The 23,490-nt window shown below is 50.4% G+C and overlaps 12 non-coding genes across 12 annotated transcripts; all 12 read left to right on the top strand.

Moving 5' to 3' along the window:
• The first annotated feature begins 1,428 nt into the window (after window positions 1-1,428).
• Window positions 1,429-1,512, top strand: Trnal-uaa. Its single transcript has one exon. It is a non-coding gene; the product is annotated as a tRNA-Leu (tRNA).
• Window positions 1,513-3,300: 1,788 nt separating this feature from the next.
• On the top strand, window positions 3,301-3,384 carry Trnal-uaa. The gene has a single exon. It is a non-coding gene; the product is annotated as a tRNA-Leu (tRNA).
• Window positions 3,385-5,172: 1,788 nt separating this feature from the next.
• On the top strand, window positions 5,173-5,256 carry Trnal-uaa. The gene has a single exon. It is a non-coding gene; the product is annotated as a tRNA-Leu (tRNA).
• A 1,788-nt stretch (window positions 5,257-7,044) lies between these two features.
• Trnal-uaa lies at window positions 7,045-7,128 on the top strand. Its single transcript has one exon. It is a non-coding gene; the product is annotated as a tRNA-Leu (tRNA).
• A 1,788-nt stretch (window positions 7,129-8,916) lies between these two features.
• Trnal-uaa lies at window positions 8,917-9,000 on the top strand. The gene has a single exon. It is a non-coding gene; the product is annotated as a tRNA-Leu (tRNA).
• A 1,788-nt stretch (window positions 9,001-10,788) lies between these two features.
• Window positions 10,789-10,872, top strand: Trnal-uaa. Its single transcript has one exon. It is a non-coding gene; the product is annotated as a tRNA-Leu (tRNA).
• A 1,788-nt stretch (window positions 10,873-12,660) lies between these two features.
• Window positions 12,661-12,744, top strand: Trnal-uaa. Its single transcript has one exon. It is a non-coding gene; the product is annotated as a tRNA-Leu (tRNA).
• Window positions 12,745-14,532: 1,788 nt separating this feature from the next.
• Trnal-uaa lies at window positions 14,533-14,616 on the top strand. The gene has a single exon. It is a non-coding gene; the product is annotated as a tRNA-Leu (tRNA).
• Window positions 14,617-16,404: 1,788 nt separating this feature from the next.
• On the top strand, window positions 16,405-16,488 carry Trnal-uaa. Its single transcript has one exon. It is a non-coding gene; the product is annotated as a tRNA-Leu (tRNA).
• Window positions 16,489-18,276: 1,788 nt separating this feature from the next.
• Window positions 18,277-18,360, top strand: Trnal-uaa. The gene has a single exon. It is a non-coding gene; the product is annotated as a tRNA-Leu (tRNA).
• A 1,788-nt stretch (window positions 18,361-20,148) lies between these two features.
• On the top strand, window positions 20,149-20,232 carry Trnal-uaa. The gene has a single exon. It is a non-coding gene; the product is annotated as a tRNA-Leu (tRNA).
• A 1,788-nt stretch (window positions 20,233-22,020) lies between these two features.
• Window positions 22,021-22,104, top strand: Trnal-uaa. The gene has a single exon. It is a non-coding gene; the product is annotated as a tRNA-Leu (tRNA).
• Window positions 22,105-23,490: the final 1,386 nt, after the last annotated feature.

Raw genomic sequence — 23,490 nt, 5'->3', positions numbered from 1 at the left:
CTAACAACGGGAAGGCTATGGGTTAGATCCCACCAAGGGCTATTTCATATTGCTTCCCTAAAAGGCAGCGCGAGAGACTGCCAGGCAAATCCCAAGTGATCTGTACAAGGACTAAGATGTCCGCACGTCTGGAAACGTTCTCGCCGACTTGTGTGCCACGCTGACGACACGGGTTCTCGTCCGATCACCGAAGTTAAGCAGCGTTTTTGCGTGCTTAGTACACGGCTCGGTGGCTAACTAGGAAGTCTACGTGCTGTTGGATTCTTTAATTTTGCCTTTTCCCTTAGTTTTCGGTGTTGCTGCGCGGTAATGGTACGGTCCAGCACGCTGACCCCTCTCTTGCCTCTCGGGACCCAAATTCGCGAACCTGCGGCCACAGTCAAATGAAAGGGTCCGTTGCGCGTTTGTCGAGTCGGTCTCTCCCAGTCGTTTCTAGCGCCTGTCCTCTACATATACGCCCATTTGCAAGCGTCAGCTTTCGCGTCAGCCGAGCAAAGTCGGGACAAGTCGACACATGGGGACACACGATGCTGTGAATCGCAATCCGCACTAGCCTACGCGGAGCTGGACGAGGGGCGAAGGAAAACCATTCGTAACACGACAGTTTGGAAATTCGACGATCGCGAGCGTTGGAAACACTCTCCTGAGTAAAGAAGACAACTTGCGTGCGGTGTCCGGGCTTCGAACCCGGATCAGCTACTTGGGAAGCAACCATGCTGACCGACACACCACCACCGCCTTCTGCTACGCGCTGCTTGCTCCGTGATGTGTCGCCTTCCCTCCTGGCGCCAGAGGCCGAAGGCAATCTCGCTGTAGGCGCTCAACGCCGAGTGGAAGGCGAGCACATCTGAACCCGTTTTCCTGGTGCTGCTAGGGCCATATACTGAAACTGAGCGCAGAACTAACTTTTACTGAAGAATCTGCCCTTTAATGCACATCAGGGCGAACACGAAATTTCTAATATGAAGTACTCACTGACGATCCAAAGACGCTTCAGTATGTATGCGTCGGTACCACCGGGGCAGTGCCGAAGTATTGTAAAGTGAAGGTCGACAGTTTGAGCCTCACAGGAAGTATTTCATTGGCTTCCCACGAGAGCGTTATGCACAGCGTGGCTGTTGCTAGGAAACGGCCTTATTTGCCGTTGGCTAATATCTAGTTTTCTTTGCATCAATGTGAAAATGTTCCTATTACTAAATACAGTTTTGCTAGTTACAGTTCAAACTAGAAACGACGGAAGAAAGCGGTCCAACGCGCCACATTCGTTCCCGAAGGGGAGGGTGCATTTCCTACGCCACGTCTGACATAGCGTCTTAAATTTTCTAAAACTGACATAATTCCATCCTACCGAAAAAAGAAACAGATTTCGCAGTGAGGTTCTTTGAGATATTGCTAGAGATGGAAGTCTCTGGAGCTCTTGCCTCGCACGTCAGATTGGCCGAGCGGTCTAAGGCGCCAGATTTAAGCTCTGGTTCCCATAAGGGAGCGTGGGTTCGAACCCCACATCTGACAATGCATTTTAAACATTCTGAAACTAACATACTCCCGTGATCTTACAGAACAAGTAAATTATGCAGAAACACGCGAAGCAGATTTTACTAGAGACGACAGTGACAGACCGAGCGGTCGAAAAGAAATAGCGGAACATACTTTTCCCGCGTCGAGGTTTAGCTCTTCTTACGGACGTTTCCGTTGTTGTTGTGCTGTGGCTCTGGGTTCCAAGCGACAGCGAGAAAACCTCAACAGCAACGCATACGTGTTTAAAGGAATCGTAAGGCCTTAATAAAGATAGATGAAACGGTGGCTCAGGTGCTGGAGATGTGAAGCGGCCGTATTGCGTGGGCAGTAAGCTCACTAAGTTAGTGTGTCATGCTAACAACGGGAAGGCTATGGGTTAGATCCCACCAAGGGCTATTTCATATTGCTTCCCTAAAAGGCAGCGCGAGAGACTGCCAGGCAAATCCCAAGTGATCTGTACAAGGACTAAGATGTCCGCACGTCTGGAAACGTTCTCGCCGACTTGTGTGCCACGCTGACGACACGGGTTCTCGTCCGATCACCGAAGTTAAGCAGCGTTTTTGCGTGCTTAGTACACGGCTCGGTGGCTAACTAGGAAGTCTACGTGCTGTTGGATTCTTTAATTTTGCCTTTTCCCTTAGTTTTCGGTGTTGCTGCGCGGTAATGGTACGGTCCAGCACGCTGACCCCTCTCTTGCCTCTCGGGACCCAAATTCGCGAACCTGCGGCCACAGTCAAATGAAAGGGACCGTTGCGCGTTTGTCGAGTCGGTCTCTCCCAGTCGTTTCTAGCGCCTGTCCTCTACATATACGCCCATTTGCAAGCGTCAGCTTTCGCGTCAGCCGAGCAAAGTCGGGACAAGTCGACACATGGGGACACACGATGCTGTGAATCGCAATCCGCACTAGCCTACGCGGAGCTGGACGAGGGGCGAAGGAAAACCATTCGTAACACGACAGTTTGGAAATTCGACGATCGCGAGCGTTGGAAACACTCTCCTGAGTAAAGAAGACAACTTGCGTGCGGTGTCCGGGCTTCGAACCCGGATCAGCTACTTGGGAAGCAACCATGCTGACCGACACACCACCACCGCCTTCTGCTACGCGCTGCTTGCTCCGTGATGTGTCGCCTTCCCTCCTGGCGCCAGAGGCCGAAGGCAATCTCGCTGTAGGCGCTCAACGCCGAGTGGAAGGCGAGCACATCTGAACCCGTTTTCCTGGTGCTGCTAGGGCCATATACTGAAACTGAGCGCAGAACTAACTTTTACTGAAGAATCTGCCCTTTAATGCACATCAGGGCGAACACGAAATTTCTAATATGAAGTACTCACTGACGATCCAAAGACGCTTCAGTATGTATGCGTCGGTACCACCGGGGCAGTGCCGAAGTATTGTAAAGTGAAGGTCGACAGTTTGAGCCTCACACGAAGTATTTCATTGGCTTCCCACGAGAGCGTTATGCACAGCGTGGCTGTTGCTAGGAAACGGCCTTATTTGCCGTTGGCTAATATCTAGTTTTCTTTGCATCAATGTGAAAATGTTCCTATTACTAAATACAGTTTTGCTAGTTACAGTTCAAACTAGAAACGACGGAAGAAAGCGGTCCAACGCGCCACATTCGTTCCCGAAGGGGAGGGTGCATTTCCTACGCCACGTCTGACATAGCGTCTTAAATTTTCTAAAACTGACATAATTCCATCCTACCGAAAAAAGAAACAGATTTCGCAGTGAGGTTCTTTGAGATATTGCTAGAGATGGAAGTCTCTGGAGCTCTTGCCTCGCACGTCAGATTGGCCGAGCGGTCTAAGGCGCCAGATTTAAGCTCTGGTTCCCATAAGGGAGCGTGGGTTCGAACCCCACATCTGACAATGCATTTTAAACATTCTGAAACTAACATACTCCCGTGATCTTACAGAACAAGTAAATTATGCAGAAACACGCGAAGCAGATTTTACTAGAGACGACAGTGACAGACCGAGCGGTCGAAAAGAAATAGCGGAACATACTTTTCCCGCGTCGAGGTTTAGCTCTTCTTACGGACGTTTCCGTTGTTGTTGTGCTGTGGCTCTGGGTTCCAAGCGACAGCGAGAAAACCTCAACAGCAACGCATACGTGTTTAAAGGAATCGTAAGGCCTTAATAAAGATAGATGAAACGGTGGCTCAGGTGCTGGAGATGTGAAGCGGCCGTATTGCGTGGGCAGTAAGCTCACTAAGTTAGTGTGTCATGCTAACAACGGGAAGGCTATGGGTTAGATCCCACCAAGGGCTATTTCATATTGCTTCCCTAAAAGGCAGCGCGAGAGACTGCCAGGCAAATCCCAAGTGATCTGTACAAGGACTAAGATGTCCGCACGTCTGGAAACGTTCTCGCCGACTTGTGTGCCACGCTGACGACACGGGTTCTCGTCCGATCACCGAAGTTAAGCAGCGTTTTTGCGTGCTTAGTACACGGCTCGGTGGCTAACTAGGAAGTCTACGTGCTGTTGGATTCTTTAATTTTGCCTTTTCCCTTAGTTTTCGGTGTTGCTGCGCGGTAATGGTACGGTCCAGCACGCTGACCCCTCTCTTGCCTCTCGGGACCCAAATTCGCGAACCTGCGGCCACAGTCAAATGAAAGGGTCCGTTGCGCGTTTGTCGAGTCGGTCTCTCCCAGTCGTTTCTAGCGCCTGTCCTCTACATATACGCCCATTTGCAAGCGTCAGCTTTCGCGTCAGCCGAGCAAAGTCGGGACAAGTCGACACATGGGGACACACGATGCTGTGAATCGCAATCCGCACTAGCCTACGCGGAGCTGGACGAGGGGCGAAGGAAAACCATTCGTAACACGACAGTTTGGAAATTCGACGATCGCGAGCGTTGGAAACACTCTCCTGAGTAAAGAAGACAACTTGCGTGCGGTGTCCGGGCTTCGAACCCGGATCAGCTACTTGGGAAGCAACCATGCTGACCGACACACCACCACCGCCTTCTGCTACGCGCTGCTTGCTCCGTGATGTGTCGCCTTCCCTCCTGGCGCCAGAGGCCGAAGGCAATCTCGCTGTAGGCGCTCAACGCCGAGTGGAAGGCGAGCACATCTGAACCCGTTTTCCTGGTGCTGCTAGGGCCATATACTGAAACTGAGCGCAGAACTAACTTTTACTGAAGAATCTGCCCTTTAATGCACATCAGGGCGAACACGAAATTTCTAATATGAAGTACTCACTGACGATCCAAAGACGCTTCAGTATGTATGCGTCGGTACCACCGGGGCAGTGCCGAAGTATTGTAAAGTGAAGGTCGACAGTTTGAGCCTCACAGGAAGTATTTCATTGGCTTCCCACGAGAGCGTTATGCACAGCGTGGCTGTTGCTAGGAAACGGCCTTATTTGCCGTTGGCTAATATCTAGTTTTCTTTGCATCAATGTGAAAATGTTCCTATTACTAAATACAGTTTTGCTAGTTACAGTTCAAACTAGAAACGACGGAAGAAAGCGGTCCAACGCGCCACATTCGTTCCCGAAGGGGAGGGTGCATTTCCTACGCCACGTCTGACATAGCGTCTTAAATTTTCTAAAACTGACATAATTCCATCCTAACGAAAAAAGAAACAGATTTCGCAGTGAGGTTCTTTGAGATATTGCTAGAGATGGAAGTCTCTGGAGCTCTTGCCTCGCACGTCAGATTGGCCGAGCGGTCTAAGGCGCCAGATTTAAGCTCTGGTTCCCATAAGGGAGCGTGGGTTCGAACCCCACATCTGACAATGCATTTTAAACATTCTGAAACTAACATACTCCCGTGATCTTACAGAACAAGTAAATTATGCAGAAACACGCGAAGCAGATTTTACTAGAGACGACAGTGACAGACCGAGCGGTCGAAAAGAAATAGCGGAACATACTTTTCCCGCGTCGAGGTTTAGCTCTTCTTACGGACGTTTCCGTTGTTGTTGTGCTGTGGCTCTGGGTTCCAAGCGACAGCGAGAAAACCTCAACAGCAACGCATACGTGTTTAAAGGAATCGTAAGGCCTTAATAAAGATAGATGAAACGGTGGCTCAGGTGCTGGAGATGTGAAGCGGCCGTATTGCGTGGGCAGTAAGCTCACTAAGTTAGTGTGTCATGCTAACAACGGGAAGGCTATGGGTTAGATCCCACCAGGGGCTATTTCATATTGCTTCCCTAAAAGGCAGCGCGAGAGACTGCCAGGCAAATCCCAAGTGATCTGTACAAGGACTAAGATGTCCGCACGTCTGGAAACGTTCTCGCCGACTTGTGTGCCACGCTGACGACACGGGTTCTCGTCCGATCACCGAAGTTAAGCAGCGTTTTTGCGTGCTTAGTACACGGCTCGGTGGCTAACTAGGAAGTCTACGTGCTGTTGGATTCTTTAATTTTGCCTTTTCCCTTAGTTTTCGGTGTTGCTGCGCGGTAATGGTACGGTCCAGCACGCTGACCCCTCTCTTGCCTCTCGGGACCCAAATTCGCGAACCTGCGGCCACAGTCAAATGAAAGGGTCCGTTGCGCGTTTGTCGAGTCGGTCTCTCCCAGTCGTTTCTAGCGCCTGTCCTCTACATATACGCCCATTTGCAAGCGTCAGCTTTCGCGTCAGCCGAGCAAAGTCGGGACAAGTCGACACATGGGGACACACGATGCTGTGAATCGCAATCCGCACTAGCCTACGCGGAGCTGGACGAGGGGCGAAGGAAAACCATTCGTAACACGACAGTTTGGAAATTCGACGATCGCGAGCGTTGGAAACACTCTCCTGAGTAAAGAAGACAACTTGCGTGCGGTGTCCGGGCTTCGAACCCGGATCAGCTACTTGGGAAGCAACCATGCTGACCGACACACCACCACCGCCTTCTGCTACGCGCTGCTTGCTCCGTGATGTGTCGCCTTCCCTAATGGCGCCAGAGGCCGAAGGCAATCTCGCTGTAGGCGCTCAACGCCGAGTGGAAGGCGAGCACATCTGAACCCGTTTTCCTGGTGCTGCTAGGGCCATATACTGAAACTGAGCGCAGAACTAACTTTTACTGAAGAATCTGCCCTTTAATGCACATCAGGGCGAACACGAAATTTCTAATATGAAGTACTCACTGACGATCCAAAGACGCTTCAGTATGTATGCGTCGGTACCACCGGGGCAGTGCCGAAGTATTGTAAAGTGAAGGTCGACAGTTTGAGCCTCACAGGAAGTATTTCATTGGCTTCCCACGAGAGCGTTATGCACAGCGTAACTGTTGCTAGGAAACGGCCTTATTTGCCGTTGGCTAATATCTAGTTTTCTTTGCATCAATGTGAAAATGTTCCTATTACTAAATACAGTTTTGCTAGTTACAGTTCAAACTAGAAACGACGGAAGAAAGCGGTCCAACGCGCCACATTCGTTCCCGAAGGGGAGGGTGCATTTCCTACGCCACGTCTGACATAGCGTCTTAAATTTTCTAAAACTGACATAATTCCATCCTACCGAAAAAAGAAACAGATTTCGCAGTGAGGTTCTTTGAGATATTGCTAGAGATGGAAGTCTCTGGAGCTCTTGCCTCTCACGTCAGATTGGCCGAGCGGTCTAAGGCGCCAGATTTAAGCTCTGGTTCCCATAAGGGAGCGTGGGTTCGAACCCCACATCTGACAATGCATTTTAAACATTCTGAAACTAACATACTCCCGTGATCTTACAGAACAAGTAAATTATGCAGAAACACGCGAAGCAGATTTTACTAGAGACGACAGTGACAGACCGAGCGGTCGAAAAGAAATAGCGGAACATACTTTTCCCGCGTCGAGGTTTAGCTCTTCTTACGGACGTTTCCGTTGTTGTTGTGCTGTGGCTCTGGGTTCCAAGCGACAGCGAGAAAACCTCAACAGCAACGCATACGTGTTTAAAGGAATCGTAAGGCCTTAATAAAGATAGATGAAACGGTGGCTCAGGTGCTGGAGATGTGAAGCGGCCGTATTGCGTGGGCAGTAAGCTCACTAAGTTAGTGTGTCATGCTAACAACGGGAAGGCTATGGGTTAGATCCCACCAAGGGCTATTTCATATTGCTTCCCTAAAAGGCAGCGCGAGAGACTGCCAGGCAAATCCCAAGTGATCTGTACAAGGACTAAGATGTCCGCACGTCTGGAAACGTTCTCGCCGACTTGTGTGCCACGCTGACGACACGGGTTCTCGTCCGATCACCGAAGTTAAGCAGCGTTTTTGCGTGCTTAGTACACGGCTCGGTGGCTAACTAGGAAGTCTACGTGCTGTTGGATTCTTTAATTTTGCCTTTTCCCTTAGTTTTCGGTGTTGCTGCGCGGTAATGATACGGTCCAGCACGCTGACCCCTCTCTTGCCTCTCGGGACCCAAATTCGCGAACCTGCGGCCACAGTCAAATGAAAGGGTCCGTTGCGCGTTTGTCGAGTCGGTCTCTCCCAGTCGTTTCTAGCGCCTGTCCTCTACATATACGCCCATTTGCAAGCGTCAGCTTTCGCGTCAGCCGAGCAAAGTCGGGACAAGTCGACACATGGGGACACACGATGCTGTGAATCGCAATCCGCACTAGCCTACGCGGAGCTGGACGAGGGGCGAAGGAAAACCATTCGTAACACGACAGTTTGGAAATTCGACGATCGCGAGCGTTGGAAACACTCTCCTGAGTAAAGAAGACAACTTGCGTGCGGTGTCCGGGCTTCGAACCCGGATCAGCTACTTGGGAAGCAACCATGCTGACCGACACACCACCACCGCCTTCTGCTACGCGCTGCTTGCTCCGTGATGTGTCGCCTTCCCTCCTGGCGCCAGAGGCCGAAGGCAATCTCGCTGTAGGCGCTCAACGCCGAGTGGAAGGCGAGCACATCTGAACCCGTTTTCCTGGTGCTGCTAGGGCCATATACTGAAACTGAGCGCAGAACTAACTTTTACTGAAGAATCTGCCCTTTAATGCACATCAGGGCGAACACGAAATTTCTAATATGAAGTACTCACTGACGATCCAAAGACGCTTCAGTATGTATGCGTCGGTACCACCGGGGCAGTGCCGAAGTATTGTAAAGTGAAGGTCGACAGTTTGAGCCTCACAGGAAGTATTTCATTGGCTTCCCACGAGAGCGTTATGCACAGCGTGGCTGTTGCTAGGAAACGGCCTTATTTGCCGTTGGCTAATATCTAGTTTTCTTTGCATCAATGTGAAAATGTTCCTATTACTAAATACAGTTTTGCTAGTTACAGTTCAAACTAGAAACGACGGAAGAAAGCGGTCCAACGCGCCACATTCGTTCCCGAAGGGGAGGGTGCATTTCCTACGCCACGTCTGACATAGCGTCTTAAATTTTCTAAAACTGACATAATTCCATCCTACCGAAAAAAGAAACAGATTTCGCAGTGAGGTTCTTTGAGATATTGCTAGAGATGGAAGTCTCTGGAGCTCTTGCCTCGCACGTCAGATTGGCCGAGCGGTCTAAGGCGCCAGATTTAAGCTCTGGTTCCCATAAGGGAGCGTGGGTTCGAACCCCACATCTGACAATGCATTTTAAACATTCTGAAACTAACATACTCCCGTGATCTTACAGAACAAGTAAATTATGCAGAAACACGCGAAGCAGATTTTACTAGAGACGACAGTGACAGACCGAGCGGTCGAAAAGAAATAGCGGAACATACTTTTCCCGCGTCGAGGTTTAGCTCTTCTTACGGACGTTTCCGTTGTTGTTGTGCTGTGGCTCTGGGTTCCAAGCGACAGCGAGAAAACCTCAACAGCAACGCATACGTGTTTAAAGGAATCGTAAGGCCTTAATAAAGATAGATGAAACGGTGGCTCAGGTGCTGGAGATGTGAAGCGGCCGTATTGCGTGGGCAGTAAGCTCACTAAGTTAGTGTGTCATGCTAACAACGGGAAGGCTATGGGTTAGATCCCACCAAGGGCTATTTCATATTGCTTCCCTAAAAGGCAGCGCGAGAGACTGCCAGGCAAATCCCAAGTGATCTGTACAAGGACTAAGATGTCCGCACGTCTGGAAACGTTCTCGCCGACTTGTGTGCCACGCTGACGACACGGGTTCTCGTCCGATCACCGAAGTTAAGCAGCGTTTTTGCGTGCTTAGTACACGGCTCGGTGGCTAACTAGGAAGTCTACGTGCTGTTGGATTCTTTAATTTTGCCTTTTCCCTTAGTTTTCGGTGTTGCTGCGCGGTAATGATACGGTCCAGCACGCTGACCCCTCTCTTGCCTCTCGGGACCCAAATTCGCGAACCTGCGGCCACAGTCAAATGAAAGGGTCCGTTGCGCGTTTGTCGAGTCGGTCTCTCCCAGTCGTTTCTAGCGCCTGTCCTCTACATATACGCCCATTTGCAAGCGTCAGCTTTCGCGTCAGCCGAGCAAAGTCGGGACAAGTCGACACATGGGGACACACGATGCTGTGAATCGCAATCCGCACTAGCCTACGCGGAGCTGGACGAGGGGCGAAGGAAAACCATTCGTAACACGACAGTTTGGAAATTCGACGATCGCGAGCGTTGGAAACACTCTCCTGAGTAAAGAAGACAACTTGCGTGCGGTGTCCGGGCTTCGAACCCGGATCAGCTACTTGGGAAGCAACCATGCTGACCGACACACCACCACCGCCTTCTGCTACGCGCTGCTTGCTCCGTGATGTGTCGCCTTCCCTCCTGGCGCCAGAGGCCGAAGGCAATCTCGCTGTAGGCGCTCAACGCCGAGTGGAAGGCGAGCACATCTGAACCCGTTTTCCTGGTGCTGCTAGGGCCATATACTGAAACTGAGCGCAGAACTAACTTTTACTGAAGAATCTGCCCTTTAATGCACATCAGGGCGAACACGAAATTTCTAATATGAAGTACTCACTGACGATCCAAAGACGCTTCAGTATGTATGCGTCGGTACCACCGGGGCAGTGCCGAAGTATTGTAAAGTGAAGGTCGACAGTTTGAGCCTCACAGGAAGTATTTCATTGGCTTCCCACGAGAGCGTTATGCACAGCGTGGCTGTTGCTAGGAAACGGCCTTATTTGCCGTTGGCTAATATCTAGTTTTCTTTGCATCAATGTGAAAATGTTCCTATTACTAAATACAGTTTTGCTAGTTACAGTTCAAACTAGAAACGACGGAAGAAAGCGGTCCAACGCGCCACATTCGTTCCCGAAGGGGAGGGTGCATTTCCTACGCCACGTCTGACATAGCGTCTTAAATTTTCTAAAACTGACATAATTCCATCCTAACGAAAAAAGAAACAGATTTCGCAGTGAGGTTCTTTGAGATATTGCTAGAGATGGAAGTCTCTGGAGCTCTTGCCTCGCACGTCAGATTGGCCGAGCGGTCTAAGGCGCCAGATTTAAGCTCTGGTTCCCATAAGGGAGCGTGGGTTCGAACCCCACATCTGACAATGCATTTTAAACATTCTGAAACTAACATACTCCCGTGATCTTACAGAACAAGTAAATTATGCAGAAACACGCGAAGCAGATTTTACTAGAGACGACAGTGACAGACCGAGCGGTCGAAAAGAAATAGCGGAACATACTTTTCCCGCGTCGAGGTTTAGCTCTTCTTACGGACGTTTCCGTTGTTGTTGTGCTGTGGCTCTGGGTTCCAAGCGACAGCGAGAAAACCTCAACAGCAACGCATACGTGTTTAAAGGAATCGTAAGGCCTTAATAAAGATAGATGAAACGGTGGCTCAGGTGCTGGAGATGTGAAGCGGCCGTATTGCGTGGGCAGTAAGCTCACTAAGTTAGTGTGTCATGCTAACAACGGGAAGGCTATGGGTTAGATCCCACCAGGGGCTATTTCATATTGCTTCCCTAAAAGGCAGCGCGAGAGACTGCCAGGCAAATCCCAAGTGATCTGTACAAGGACTAAGATGTCCGCACGTCTGGAAACGTTCTCGCCGACTTGTGTGCCACGCTGACGACACGGGTTCTCGTCCGATCACCGAAGTTAAGCAGCGTTTTTGCGTGCTTAGTACACGGCTCGGTGGCTAACTAGGAAGTCTACGTGCTGTTGGATTCTTTAATTTTGCCTTTTCCCTTAGTTTTCGGTGTTGCTGCGCGGTAATGGTACGGTCCAGCACGCTGACCCCTCTCTTGCCTCTCGGGACCCAAATTCGCGAACCTGCGGCCACAGTCAAATGAAAGGGTCCGTTGCGCGTTTGTCGAGTCGGTCTCTCCCAGTCGTTTCTAGCGCCTGTCCTCTACATATACGCCCATTTGCAAGCGTCAGCTTTCGCGTCAGCCGAGCAAAGTCGGGACAAGTCGACACATGGGGACACACGATGCTGTGAATCGCAATCCGCACTAGCCTACGCGGAGCTGGACGAGGGGCGAAGGAAAACCATTCGTAACACGACAGTTTGGAAATTCGACGATCGCGAGCGTTGGAAACACTCTCCTGAGTAAAGAAGACAACTTGCGTGCGGTGTCCGGGCTTCGAACCCGGATCAGCTACTTGGGAAGCAACCATGCTGACCGACACACCACCACCGCCTTCTGCTACGCGCTGCTTGCTCCGTGATGTGTCGCCTTCCCTAATGGCGCCAGAGGCCGAAGGCAATCTCGCTGTAGGCGCTCAACGCCGAGTGGAAGGCGAGCACATCTGAACCCGTTTTCCTGGTGCTGCTAGGGCCATATACTGAAACTGAGCGCAGAACTAACTTTTACTGAAGAATCTGCCCTTTAATGCACATCAGGGCGAACACGAAATTTCTAATATGAAGTACTCACTGACGATCCAAAGACGCTTCAGTATGTATGCGTCGGTACCACCGGGGCAGTGCCGAAGTATTGTAAAGTGAAGGTCGACAGTTTGAGCCTCACAGGAAGTATTTCATTGGCTTCCCACGAGAGCGTTATGCACAGCGTGGCTGTTGCTAGGAAACGGCCTTATTTGCCGTTGGCTAATATCTAGTTTTCTTTGCATCAATGTGAAAATGTTCCTATTACTAAATACAGTTTTGCTAGTTACAGTTCAAACTAGAAACGACGGAAGAAAGCGGTCCAACGCGCCACATTCGTTCCCGAAGGGGAGGGTGCATTTCCTACGCTACGTCTGACATAGCGTCTTAAATTTTCTAAAACTGACATAATTCCATCCTACCGAAAAAAGAAACAGATTTCGCAGTGAGGTTCTTTGAGATATTGCTAGAGATGGAAGTCTCTGGAGCTCTTGCCTCTCACGTCAGATTGGCCGAGCGGTCTAAGGCGCCAGATTTAAGCTCTGGTTCCCATAAGGGAGCGTGGGTTCGAACCCCACATCTGACAATGCATTTTAAACATTCTGAAACTAACATACTCCCGTGATCTTACAGAACAAGTAAATTATGCAGAAACACGCGAAGCAGATTTTACTAGAGACGACAGTGACAGACCGAGCGGTCGAAAAGAAATAGCGGAACATACTTTTCCCGCGTCGAGGTTTAGCTCTTCTTACGGACGTTTCCGTTGTTGTTGTGCTGTGGCTCTGGGTTCCAAGCGACAGCGAGAAAACCTCAACAGCAACGCATACGTGTTTAAAGGAATCGTAAGGCCTTAATAAAGATAGATGAAACGGTGGCTCAGGTGCTGGAGATGTGAAGCGGCCGTATTGCGTGGGCAGTAAGCTCACTAAGTTAGTGTGTCATGCTAACAACGGGAAGGCTATGGGTTAGATCCCACCAAGGGCTATTTCATATTGCTTCCCTAAAAGGCAGCGCGAGAGACTGCCAGGCAAATCCCAAGTGATCTGTACAAGGACTAAGATGTCCGCACGTCTGGAAACGTTCTCGCCGACTTGTGTGCCACGCTGACGACACGGGTTCTCGTCCGATCACCGAAGTTAAGCAGCGTTTTTGCGTGCTTAGTACACGGCTCGGTGGCTAACTAGGAAGTCTACGTGCTGTTGGATTCTTTAATTTTGCCTTTTCCCTTAGTTTTCGGTGTTGCTGCGCGGTAATGATACGGTCCAGCACGCTGACCCCTCTCTTGCCTCTCGGGACCCAAATTCGCGAACCTGCGGCCACAGTCAAATGAAAGGGTCCGTTGCGCGTTTGTCGAGTCGGTCTCTCCCAGTCGTTTCTAGCGCCTGTCCTCTACATATACGCCCATTTGCAAGCGTCAGCTTTCGCGTCAGCCGAGCAAAGTCGGGACAAGTCGACACATGGGGACACACGATGCTGTGAATCGCAATCCGCACTAGCCTACGCGGAGCTGGACGAGGGGCGAAGGAAAACCATTCGTAACACGACAGTTTGGAAATTCGACGATCGCGAGCGTTGGAAACACTCTCCTGAGTAAAGAAGACAACTTGCGTGCGGTGTCCGGGCTTCGAACCCGGATCAGCTACTTGGGAAGCAACCATGCTGACCGACACACCACCACCGCCTTCTGCTACGCGCTGCTTGCTCCGTGATGTGTCGCCTTCCCTCCTGGCGCCAGAGGCCGAAGGCAATCTCGCTGTAGGCGCTCAACGCCGAGTGGAAGGCGAGCACATCTGAACCCGTTTTCCTGGTGCTGCTAGGGCCATATACTGAAACTGAGCGCAGAACTAACTTTTACTGAAGAATCTGCCCTTTAATGCACATCAGGGCGAACACGAAATTTCTAATATGAAGTACTCACTGACGATCCAAAGACGCTTCAGTATGTATGCGTCGGTACCACCGGGGCAGTGCCGAAGTATTGTAAAGTGAAGGTCGACAGTTTGAGCCTCACAGGAAGTATTTCATTGGCTTCCCACGAGAGCGTTATGCACAGCGTGGCTGTTGCTAGGAAACGGCCTTATTTGCCGTTGGCTAATATCTAGTTTTCTTTGCATCAATGTGAAAATGTTCCTATTACTAAATACAGTTTTGCTAGTTACAGTTCAAACTAGAAACGACGGAAGAAAGCGGTCCAACGCGCCACATTCGTTCCCGAAGGGGAGGGTGCATTTCCTACGCCACGTCTGACATAGCGTCTTAAATTTTCTAAAACTGACATAATTCCATCCTACCGAAAAAAGAAACAGATTTCGCAGTGAGGTTCTTTGAGATATTGCTAGAGATGGAAGTCTCTGGAGCTCTTGCCTCTCACGTCAGATTGGCCGAGCGGTCTAAGGCGCCAGATTTAAGCTCTGGTTCCCATAAGGGAGCGTGGGTTCGAACCCCACATCTGACAATGCATTTTAAACATTCTGAAACTAACATACTCCCGTGATCTTACAGAACAAGTAAATTATGCAGAAACACGCGAAGCAGATTTTACTAGAGACGACAGTGACAGACCGAGCGGTCGAAAAGAAATAGCGGAACATACTTTTCCCGCGTCGAGGTTTAGCTCTTCTTACGGACGTTTCCGTTGTTGTTGTGCTGTGGCTCTGGGTTCCAAGCGACAGCGAGAAAACCTCAACAGCAACGCATACGTGTTTAAAGGAATCGTAAGGCCTTAATAAAGATAGATGAAACGGTGGCTCAGGTGCTGGAGATGTGAAGCGGCCGTATTGCGTGGGCAGTAAGCTCACTAAGTTAGTGTGTCATGCTAACAACGGGAAGGCTATGGGTTAGATCCCACCAAGGGCTATTTCATATTGCTTCCCTAAAAGGCAGCGCGAGAGACTGCCAGGCAAATCCCAAGTGATCTGTACAAGGACTAAGATGTCCGCACGTCTGGAAACGTTCTCGCCGACTTGTGTGCCACGCTGACGACACGGGTTCTCGTCCGATCACCGAAGTTAAGCAGCGTTTTTGCGTGCTTAGTACACGGCTCGGTGGCTAACTAGGAAGTCTACGTGCTGTTGGATTCTTTAATTTTGCCTTTTCCCTTAGTTTTCGGTGTTGCTGCGCGGTAATGATACGGTCCAGCACGCTGACCCCTCTCTTGCCTCTCGGGACCCAAATTCGCGAACCTGCGGCCACAGTCAAATGAAAGGGTCCGTTGCGCGTTTGTCGAGTCGGTCTCTCCCAGTCGTTTCTAGCGCCTGTCCTCTACATATACGCCCATTTGCAAGCGTCAGCTTTCGCGTCAGCCGAGCAAAGTCGGGACAAGTCGACACATGGGGACACACGATGCTGTGAATCGCAATCCGCACTAGCCTACGCGGAGCTGGACGAGGGGCGAAGGAAAACCATTCGTAACACGACAGTTTGGAAATTCGACGATCGCGAGCGTTGGAAACACTCTCCTGAGTAAAGAAGACAACTTGCGTGCGGTGTCCGGGCTTCGAACCCGGATCAGCTACTTGGGAAGCAACCATGCTGACCGACACACCACCACCGCCTTCTGCTACGCGCTGCTTGCTCCGTGATGTGTCGCCTTCCCTCCTGGCGCCAGAGGCCGAAGGCAATCTCGCTGTAGGCGCTCAACGCCGAGTGGAAGGCGAGCACATCTGAACCCGTTTTCCTGGTGCTGCTAGGGCCATATACTGAAACTGAGCGCAGAACTAACTTTTACTGAAGAATCTGCCCTTTAATGCACATCAGGGCGAACACGAAATTTCTAATATGAAGTACTCACTGACGATCCAAAGACGCTTCAGTATGTATGCGTCGGTACCACCGGGGCAGTGCCGAAGTATTGTAAAGTGAAGGTCGACAGTTTGAGCCTCACAGGAAGTATTTCATTGGCTTCCCACGAGAGCGTTATGCACAGCGTGGCTGTTGCTAGGAAACGGCCTTATTTGCCGTTGGCTAATATCTAGTTTTCTTTGCATCAATGTGAAAATGTTCCTATTACTAAATACAGTTTTGCTAGTTACAGTTCAAACTAGAAACGACGGAAGAAAGCGGTCCAACGCGCCACATTCGTTCCCGAAGGGGAGGGTGCATTTCCTACGCCACGTCTGACATAGCGTCTTAAATTTTCTAAAACTGACATAATTCCATCCTACCGAAAAAAGAAACAGATTTCGCAGTGAGGTTCTTTGAGATATTGCTAGAGATGGAAGTCTCTGGAGCTCTTGCCTCGCACGTCAGATTGGCCGAGCGGTCTAAGGCGCCAGATTTAAGCTCTGGTTCCCATAAGGGAGCGTGGGTTCGAACCCCACATCTGACAATGCATTTTAAACATTCTGAAACTAACATACTCCCGTGATCTTACAGAACAAGTAAATTATGCAGAAACACGCGAAGCAGATTTTACTAGAGACGACAGTGACAGACCGAGCGGTCGAAAAGAAATAGCGGAACATACTTTTCCCGCGTCGAGGTTTAGCTCTTCTTACGGACGTTTCCGTTGTTGTTGTGCTGTGGCTCTGGGTTCCAAGCGACAGCGAGAAAACCTCAACAGCAACGCATACGTGTTTAAAGGAATCGTAAGGCCTTAATAAAGATAGATGAAACGGTGGCTCAGGTGCTGGAGATGTGAAGCGGCCGTATTGCGTGGGCAGTAAGCTCACTAAGTTAGTGTGTCATGCTAACAACGGGAAGGCTATGGGTTAGATCCCACCAAGGGCTATTTCATATTGCTTCCCTAAAAGGCAGCGCGAGAGACTGCCAGGCAAATCCCAAGTGATCTGTACAAGGACTAAGATGTCCGCACGTCTGGAAACGTTCTCGCCGACTTGTGTGCCACGCTGACGACACGGGTTCTCGTCCGATCACCGAAGTTAAGCAGCGTTTTTGCGTGCTTAGTACACGGCTCGGTGGCTAACTAGGAAGTCTACGTGCTGTTGGATTCTTTAATTTTGCCTTTTCCCTTAGTTTTCGGTGTTGCTGCGCGGTAATGATACGGTCCAGCACGCTGACCCCTCTCTTGCCTCTCGGGACCCAAATTCGCGAACCTGCGGCCACAGTCAAATGAAAGGGTCCGTTGCGCGTTTGTCGAGTCGGTCTCTCCCAGTCGTTTCTAGCGCCTGTCCTCTACATATACGCCCATTTGCAAGCGTCAGCTTTCGCGTCAGCCGAGCAAAGTCGGGACAAGTCGACACATGGGGACACACGATGCTGTGAATCGCAATCCGCACTAGCCTACGCGGAGCTGGACGAGGGGCGAAGGAAAACCATTCGTAACACGACAGTTTGGAAATTCGACGATCGCGAGCGTTGGAAACACTCTCCTGAGTAAAGAAGACAACTTGCGTGCGGTGTCCGGGCTTCGAACCCGGATCAGCTACTTGGGAAGCAACCATGCTGACCGACACACCACCACCGCCTTCTGCTACGCGCTGCTTGCTCCGTGATGTGTCGCCTTCCCTCCTGGCGCCAGAGGCCGAAGGCAATCTCGCTGTAGGCGCTCAACGCCGAGTGGAAGGCGAGCACATCTGAACCCGTTTTCCTGGTGCTGCTAGGGCCATATACTGAAACTGAGCGCAGAACTAACTTTTACTGAAGAATCTGCCCTTTAATGCACATCAGGGCGAACACGAAATTTCTAATATGAAGTACTCACTGACGATCCAAAGACGCTTCAGTATGTATGCGTCGGTACCACCGGGGCAGTGCCGAAGTATTGTAAAGTGAAGGTCGACAGTTTGAGCCTCACAGGAAGTATTTCATTGGCTTCCCACGAGAGCGTTATGCACAGCGTGGCTGTTGCTAGGAAACGGCCTTATTTGCCGTTGGCTAATATCTAGTTTTCTTTGCATCAATGTGAAAATGTTCCTATTACTAAATACAGTTTTGCTAGTTACAGTTCAAACTAGAAACGACGGAAGAAAGCGGTCCAACGCGCCACATTCGTTCCCGAAGGGGAGGGTGCATTTCCTACGCCACGTCTGACATAGCGTCTTAAATTTTCTAAAACTGACATAATTCCATCCTACCGAAAAAAGAAACAGATTTCGCAGTGAGGTTCTTTGAGATATTGCTAGAGATGGAAGTCTCTGGAGCTCTTGCCTCGCACGTCAGATTGGCCGAGCGGTCTAAGGCGCCAGATTTAAGCTCTGGTTCCCATAAGGGAGCGTGGGTTCGAACCCCACATCTGACAATGCATTTTAAACATTCTGAAACTAACATACTCCCGTGATCTTACAGAACAAGTAAATTATGCAGAAACACGCGAAGCAGATTTTACTAGAGACGACAGTGACAGACCGAGCGGTCGAAAAGAAATAGCGGAACATACTTTTCCCGCGTCGAGGTTTAGCTCTTCTTACGGACGTTTCCGTTGTTGTTGTGCTGTGGCTCTGGGTTCCAAGCGACAGCGAGAAAACCTCAACAGCAACGCATACGTGTTTAAAGGAATCGTAAGGCCTTAATAAAGATAGATGAAACGGTGGCTCAGGTGCTGGAGATGTGAAGCGGCCGTATTGCGTGGGCAGTAAGCTCACTAAGTTAGTGTGTCATGCTAACAACGGGAAGGCTATGGGTTAGATCCCACCAAGGGCTATTTCATATTGCTTCCCTAAAAGGCAGCGCGAGAGACTGCCAGGCAAATCCCAAGTGATCTGTACAAGGACTAAGATGTCCGCACGTCTGGAAACGTTCTCGCCGACTTGTGTGCCACGCTGACGACACGGGTTCTCGTCCGATCACCGAAGTTAAGCAGCGTTTTTGCGGGCTTAGTACACGGCTCGGTGGCTAACTAGGAAGTCTACGTGCTGTTGGATTCTTTAATTTTGCCTTTTCCCTTAGTTTTCGGTGTTGCTGCGCGGTAATGATACGGTCCAGCACGCTGACCCCTCTCTTGCCTCTCGGGACCCAAATTCGCGAACCTGCGGCCACAGTCAAATGAAAGGGTCCGTTGCGCGTTTGTCGAGTCGGTCTCTCCCAGTCGTTTCTAGCGCCTGTCCTCTACATATACGCCCATTTGCAAGCGTCAGCTTTCGCGTCAGCCGAGCAAAGTCGGGACAAGTCGACACATGGGGACACACGATGCTGTGAATCGCAATCCGCACTAGCCTACGCGGAGCTGGACGAGGGGCGAAGGAAAACCATTCGTAACACGACAGTTTGGAAATTCGACGATCGCGAGCGTTGGAAACACTCTCCTGAGTAAAGAAGACAACTTGCGTGCGGTGTCCGGGCTTCGAACCCGGATCAGCTACTTGGGAAGCAACCATGCTGACCGACACACCACCACCGCCTTCTGCTACGCGCTGCTTGCTCCGTGATGTGTCGCCTTCCCTCCTGGCGCCAGAGGCCGAAGGCAATCTCGCTGTAGGCGCTCAACGCCGAGTGGAAGGCGAGCACATCTGAACCCGTTTTCCTGGTGCTGCTAGGGCCATATACTGAAACTGAGCGCAGAACTAACTTTTACTGAAGAATCTGCCCTTTAATGCACATCAGGGCGAACACGAAATTTCTAATATGAAGTACTCACTGACGATCCAAAGACGCTTCAGTATGTATGCGTCGGTACCACCGGGGCAGTGCCGAAGTATTGTAAAGTGAAGGTCGACAGTTTGAGCCTCACAGGAAGTATTTCATTGGCTTCCCACGAGAGCGTTATGCACAGCGTGGCTGTTGCTAGGAAACGGCCTTATTTGCCGTTGGCTAATATCTAGTTTTCTTTGCATCAATGTGAAAATGTTCCTATTACTAAATACAGTTTTGCTAGTTACAGTTCAAACTAGAAACGACGGAAGAAAGCGGTCCAACGCGCCACATTCGTTCCCGAAGGGGAGGGTGCATTTCCTACGCCACGTCTGACATAGCGTCTTAAATTTTCTAAAACTGACATAATTCCATCCTACCGAAAAAAGAAACAGATTTCGCAGTGAGGTTCTTTGAGATATTGCTAGAGATGGAAGTCTCTGGAGCTCTTGCCTCGCACGTCCGATTGGCCGAGCGGTCTAAGGCGCCAGATTTAAGCTCTGGTTCCCATAAGGGAGCGTGGGTTCGAACCCCACATCTGACAATGCATTTTAAACATTCTGAAACTAACATACTCCCGTGATCTTACAGAACAAGTAAATTATGCAGAAACACGCGAAGCAGATTTTACTAGAGACGACAGTGACAGACCGAGCGGTCGAAAAGAAATAGCGGAACATACTTTTCCCGCGTCGAGGTTTAGCTCTTCTTACGGACGTTTCCGTTGTTGTTGTGCTGTGGCTCTGGGTTCCAAGCGACAGCGAGAAAACCTCAACAGCAACGCATACGTGTTTAAAGGAATCGTAAGGCCTTAATAAAGATAGATGAAACGGTGGCTCAGGTGCTGGAGATGTGAAGCGGCCGTATTGCGTGGGCAGTAAGCTCACTAAGTTAGTGTGTCATGCTAACAACGGGAAGGCTATGGGTTAGATCCCACCAAGGGGTATTTCATATTGCTTCCCTAAAAGGCAGCGCGAGAGACTGCCAGGCAAATCCCAAGTGATCTGTACAAGGACTAAGATGTCCGCACGTCTGGAAACGTTCTCGCCGACTTGTGTGCCACGCTGACGACACGGGTTCTCGTCCGATCACCGAAGTTAAGCAGCGTTTTTGCGTGCTTAGTACACGGCTCGGTGGCTAACTAGGAAGTCTACGTGCTGTTGGATTCTTTAATTTTGCCTTTTCCCTTAGTTTTCGGTGTTGCTGCGCGGTAATGATACGGTCCAGCACGCTGACCCCTCTCTTGCCTCTCGGGACCCAAATTCGCGAACCTGCGGCCACAGTCAAATGAAAGGGTCCGTTGCGCGTTTGTCGAGTCGGTCTCTCCCAGTCGTTTCTAGCGCCTGTCCTCTACATATACGCCCATTTGCAAGCGTCAGCTTTCGCGTCAGCCGAGCAAAGTCGGGACAAGTCGACACATGGGGACACACGATGCTGTGAATCGCAATCCGCACTAGCCTACGCGGAGCTGGACGAGGGGCGAAGGAAAACCATTCGTAACACGACAGTTTGGAAATTCGACGATCGCGAGCGTTGGAAACACTCTCCTGAGTAAAGAAGACAACTTGCGTGCGGTGTCCGGGCTTCGAACCCGGATCAGCTACTTGGGAAGCAACCATGCTGACCGACACACCACCACCGCCTTCTGCTACGCGCTGCTTGCTCCGTGATGTGTCGCCTTCCCTCCTGGCGCCAGAGGCCGAAGGCAATCTCGCTGTAGGCGCTCAACGCCGAGTGGAAGGCGAGCACATCTGAACCCGTTTTCCTGGTGCTGCTAGGGCCATATACTGAAACTGAGCGCAGAACTAACTTTTACTGAAGAATCTGCCCTTTAATGCACATCAGGGCGAACACGAAATTTCTAATATGAAGTACTCACTGACGATCCAAAGACGCTTCAGTATGTATGCGTCGGTACCACCGGGGCAGTGCCGAAGTATTGTAAAGTGAAGGTCGACAGTTTGAGCCTCACAGGAAGTATTTCATTGGCTTCCCACGAGAGCGTTATGCACAGCGTGGCTGTTGCTAGGAAACGGCCTTATTTGCCGTTGGCTAATATCTAGTTTTCTTTGCATCAATGTGAAAATGTTCCTATTACTAAATACAGTTTTGCTAGTTACAGTTCAAACTAGAAACGACGGAAGAAAGCGGTCCAACGCGCCACATTCGTTCCCGAAGGGGAGGGTGCATTTCCTACGCCACGTCTGACATAGCGTCTTAAATTTTCTAAAACTGACATAATTCCATCCTACCGAAAAAAGAAACAGATTTCGCAGTGAGGTTCTTTGAGATATTGCTAGAGATGGAAGTCTCTGGAGCTCTTGCCTCGCACGTCAGATTGGCCGAGCGGTCTAAGGCGCCAGATTTAAGCTCTGGTTCCCATAAGGGAGCGTGGGTTCGAACCCCACATCTGACAATGCATTTTAAACATTCTGAAACTAACATACTCCCGTGATCTTACAGAACAAGTAAATTATGCAGAAACACGCGAAGCAGATTTTACTAGAGACGACAGTGACAGACCGAGCGGTCGAAAAGAAATAGCGGAACATACTTTTCCCGCGTCGAGGTTTAGCTCTTCTTACGGACGTTTCCGTTGTTGTTGTGCTGTGGCTCTGGGTTCCAAGCGACAGCGAGAAAACCTCAACAGCAACGCATACGTGTTTAAAGGAATCGTAAGGCCTTAATAAAGATAGATGAAACGGTGGCTCAGGTGCTGGAGATGTGAAGCGGCCGTATTGCGTGGGCAGTAAGCTCACTAAGTTAGTGTGTCATGCTAACAACGGGAAGGCTATGGGTTAGATCCCACCAAGGGCTATTTCATATTGCTTCCCTAAAAGGCAGCGCGAGAGACTGCCAGGCAAATCCCAAGTGATCTGTACAAGGACTAAGATGTCCGCACGTCTGGAAACGTTCTCGCCGACTTGTGTGCCACGCTGACGACACGGGTTCTCGTCCGATCACCGAAGTTAAGCAGCGTTTTTGCGTGCTTAGTACACGGCTCGGTGGCTAACTAGGAAGTCTACGTGCTGTTGGATTCTTTAATTTTGCCTTTTCCCTTAGTTTTCGGTGTTGCTGCGCGGTAATGATACGGTCCAGCACGCTGACCCCTCTCTTGCCTCTCGGGACCCAAATTCGCGAACCTGCGGCCACAGTCAAATGAAAGGGTCCGTTGCGCGTTTGTCGAGTCGGTCTCTCCCAGTCGTTTCTAGCGCCTGTCCTCTACATATACGCCCATTTGCAAGCGTCAGCTTTCGCGTCAGCCGAGCAAAGTCGGGACAAGTCGACACATGGGGACACACGATGCTGTGAATCGCAATCCGCACTAGCCTACGCGGAGCTGGACGAGGGGCGAAGGAAAACCATTCGTAACACGACAGTTTGGAAATTCGACGATCGCGAGCGTTGGAAACACTCTCCTGAGTAAAGAAGACAACTTGCGTGCGGTGTCCGGGCTTCGAACCCGGATCAGCTACTTGGGAAGCAACCATGCTGACCGACACACCACCACCGCCTTCTGCTACGCGCTGCTTGCTCCGTGATGTGTCGCCTTCCCTCCTGGCGCCAGAGGCCGAAGGCAATCTCGCTGTAGGCGCTCAACGCCGAGTGGAAGGCGAGCACATCTGAACCCGTTTTCCTGGTGCTGCTAGGGCCATATACTGAAACTGAGCGCAGAACTAACTTTTACTGAAGAATCTGCCCTTTAATGCACATCAGGGCGAACACGAAATTTCTAATATGAAGTACTCACTGACGATCCAAAGACGCTTCAGTATGTATGCGTCGGTACCACCGGGGCAGT

This window comes from Schistocerca piceifrons, chromosome 7, assembly GCF_021461385.2.
Source record: "Schistocerca piceifrons isolate TAMUIC-IGC-003096 chromosome 7, iqSchPice1.1, whole genome shotgun sequence".
Classification (NCBI taxonomy): Eukaryota; Metazoa; Arthropoda; class Insecta; order Orthoptera; family Acrididae; genus Schistocerca; species Schistocerca piceifrons.
Note: the sequence above shows the minus strand (reverse complement) of the source record. Positions and strands in the feature narration are given on the sequence as shown.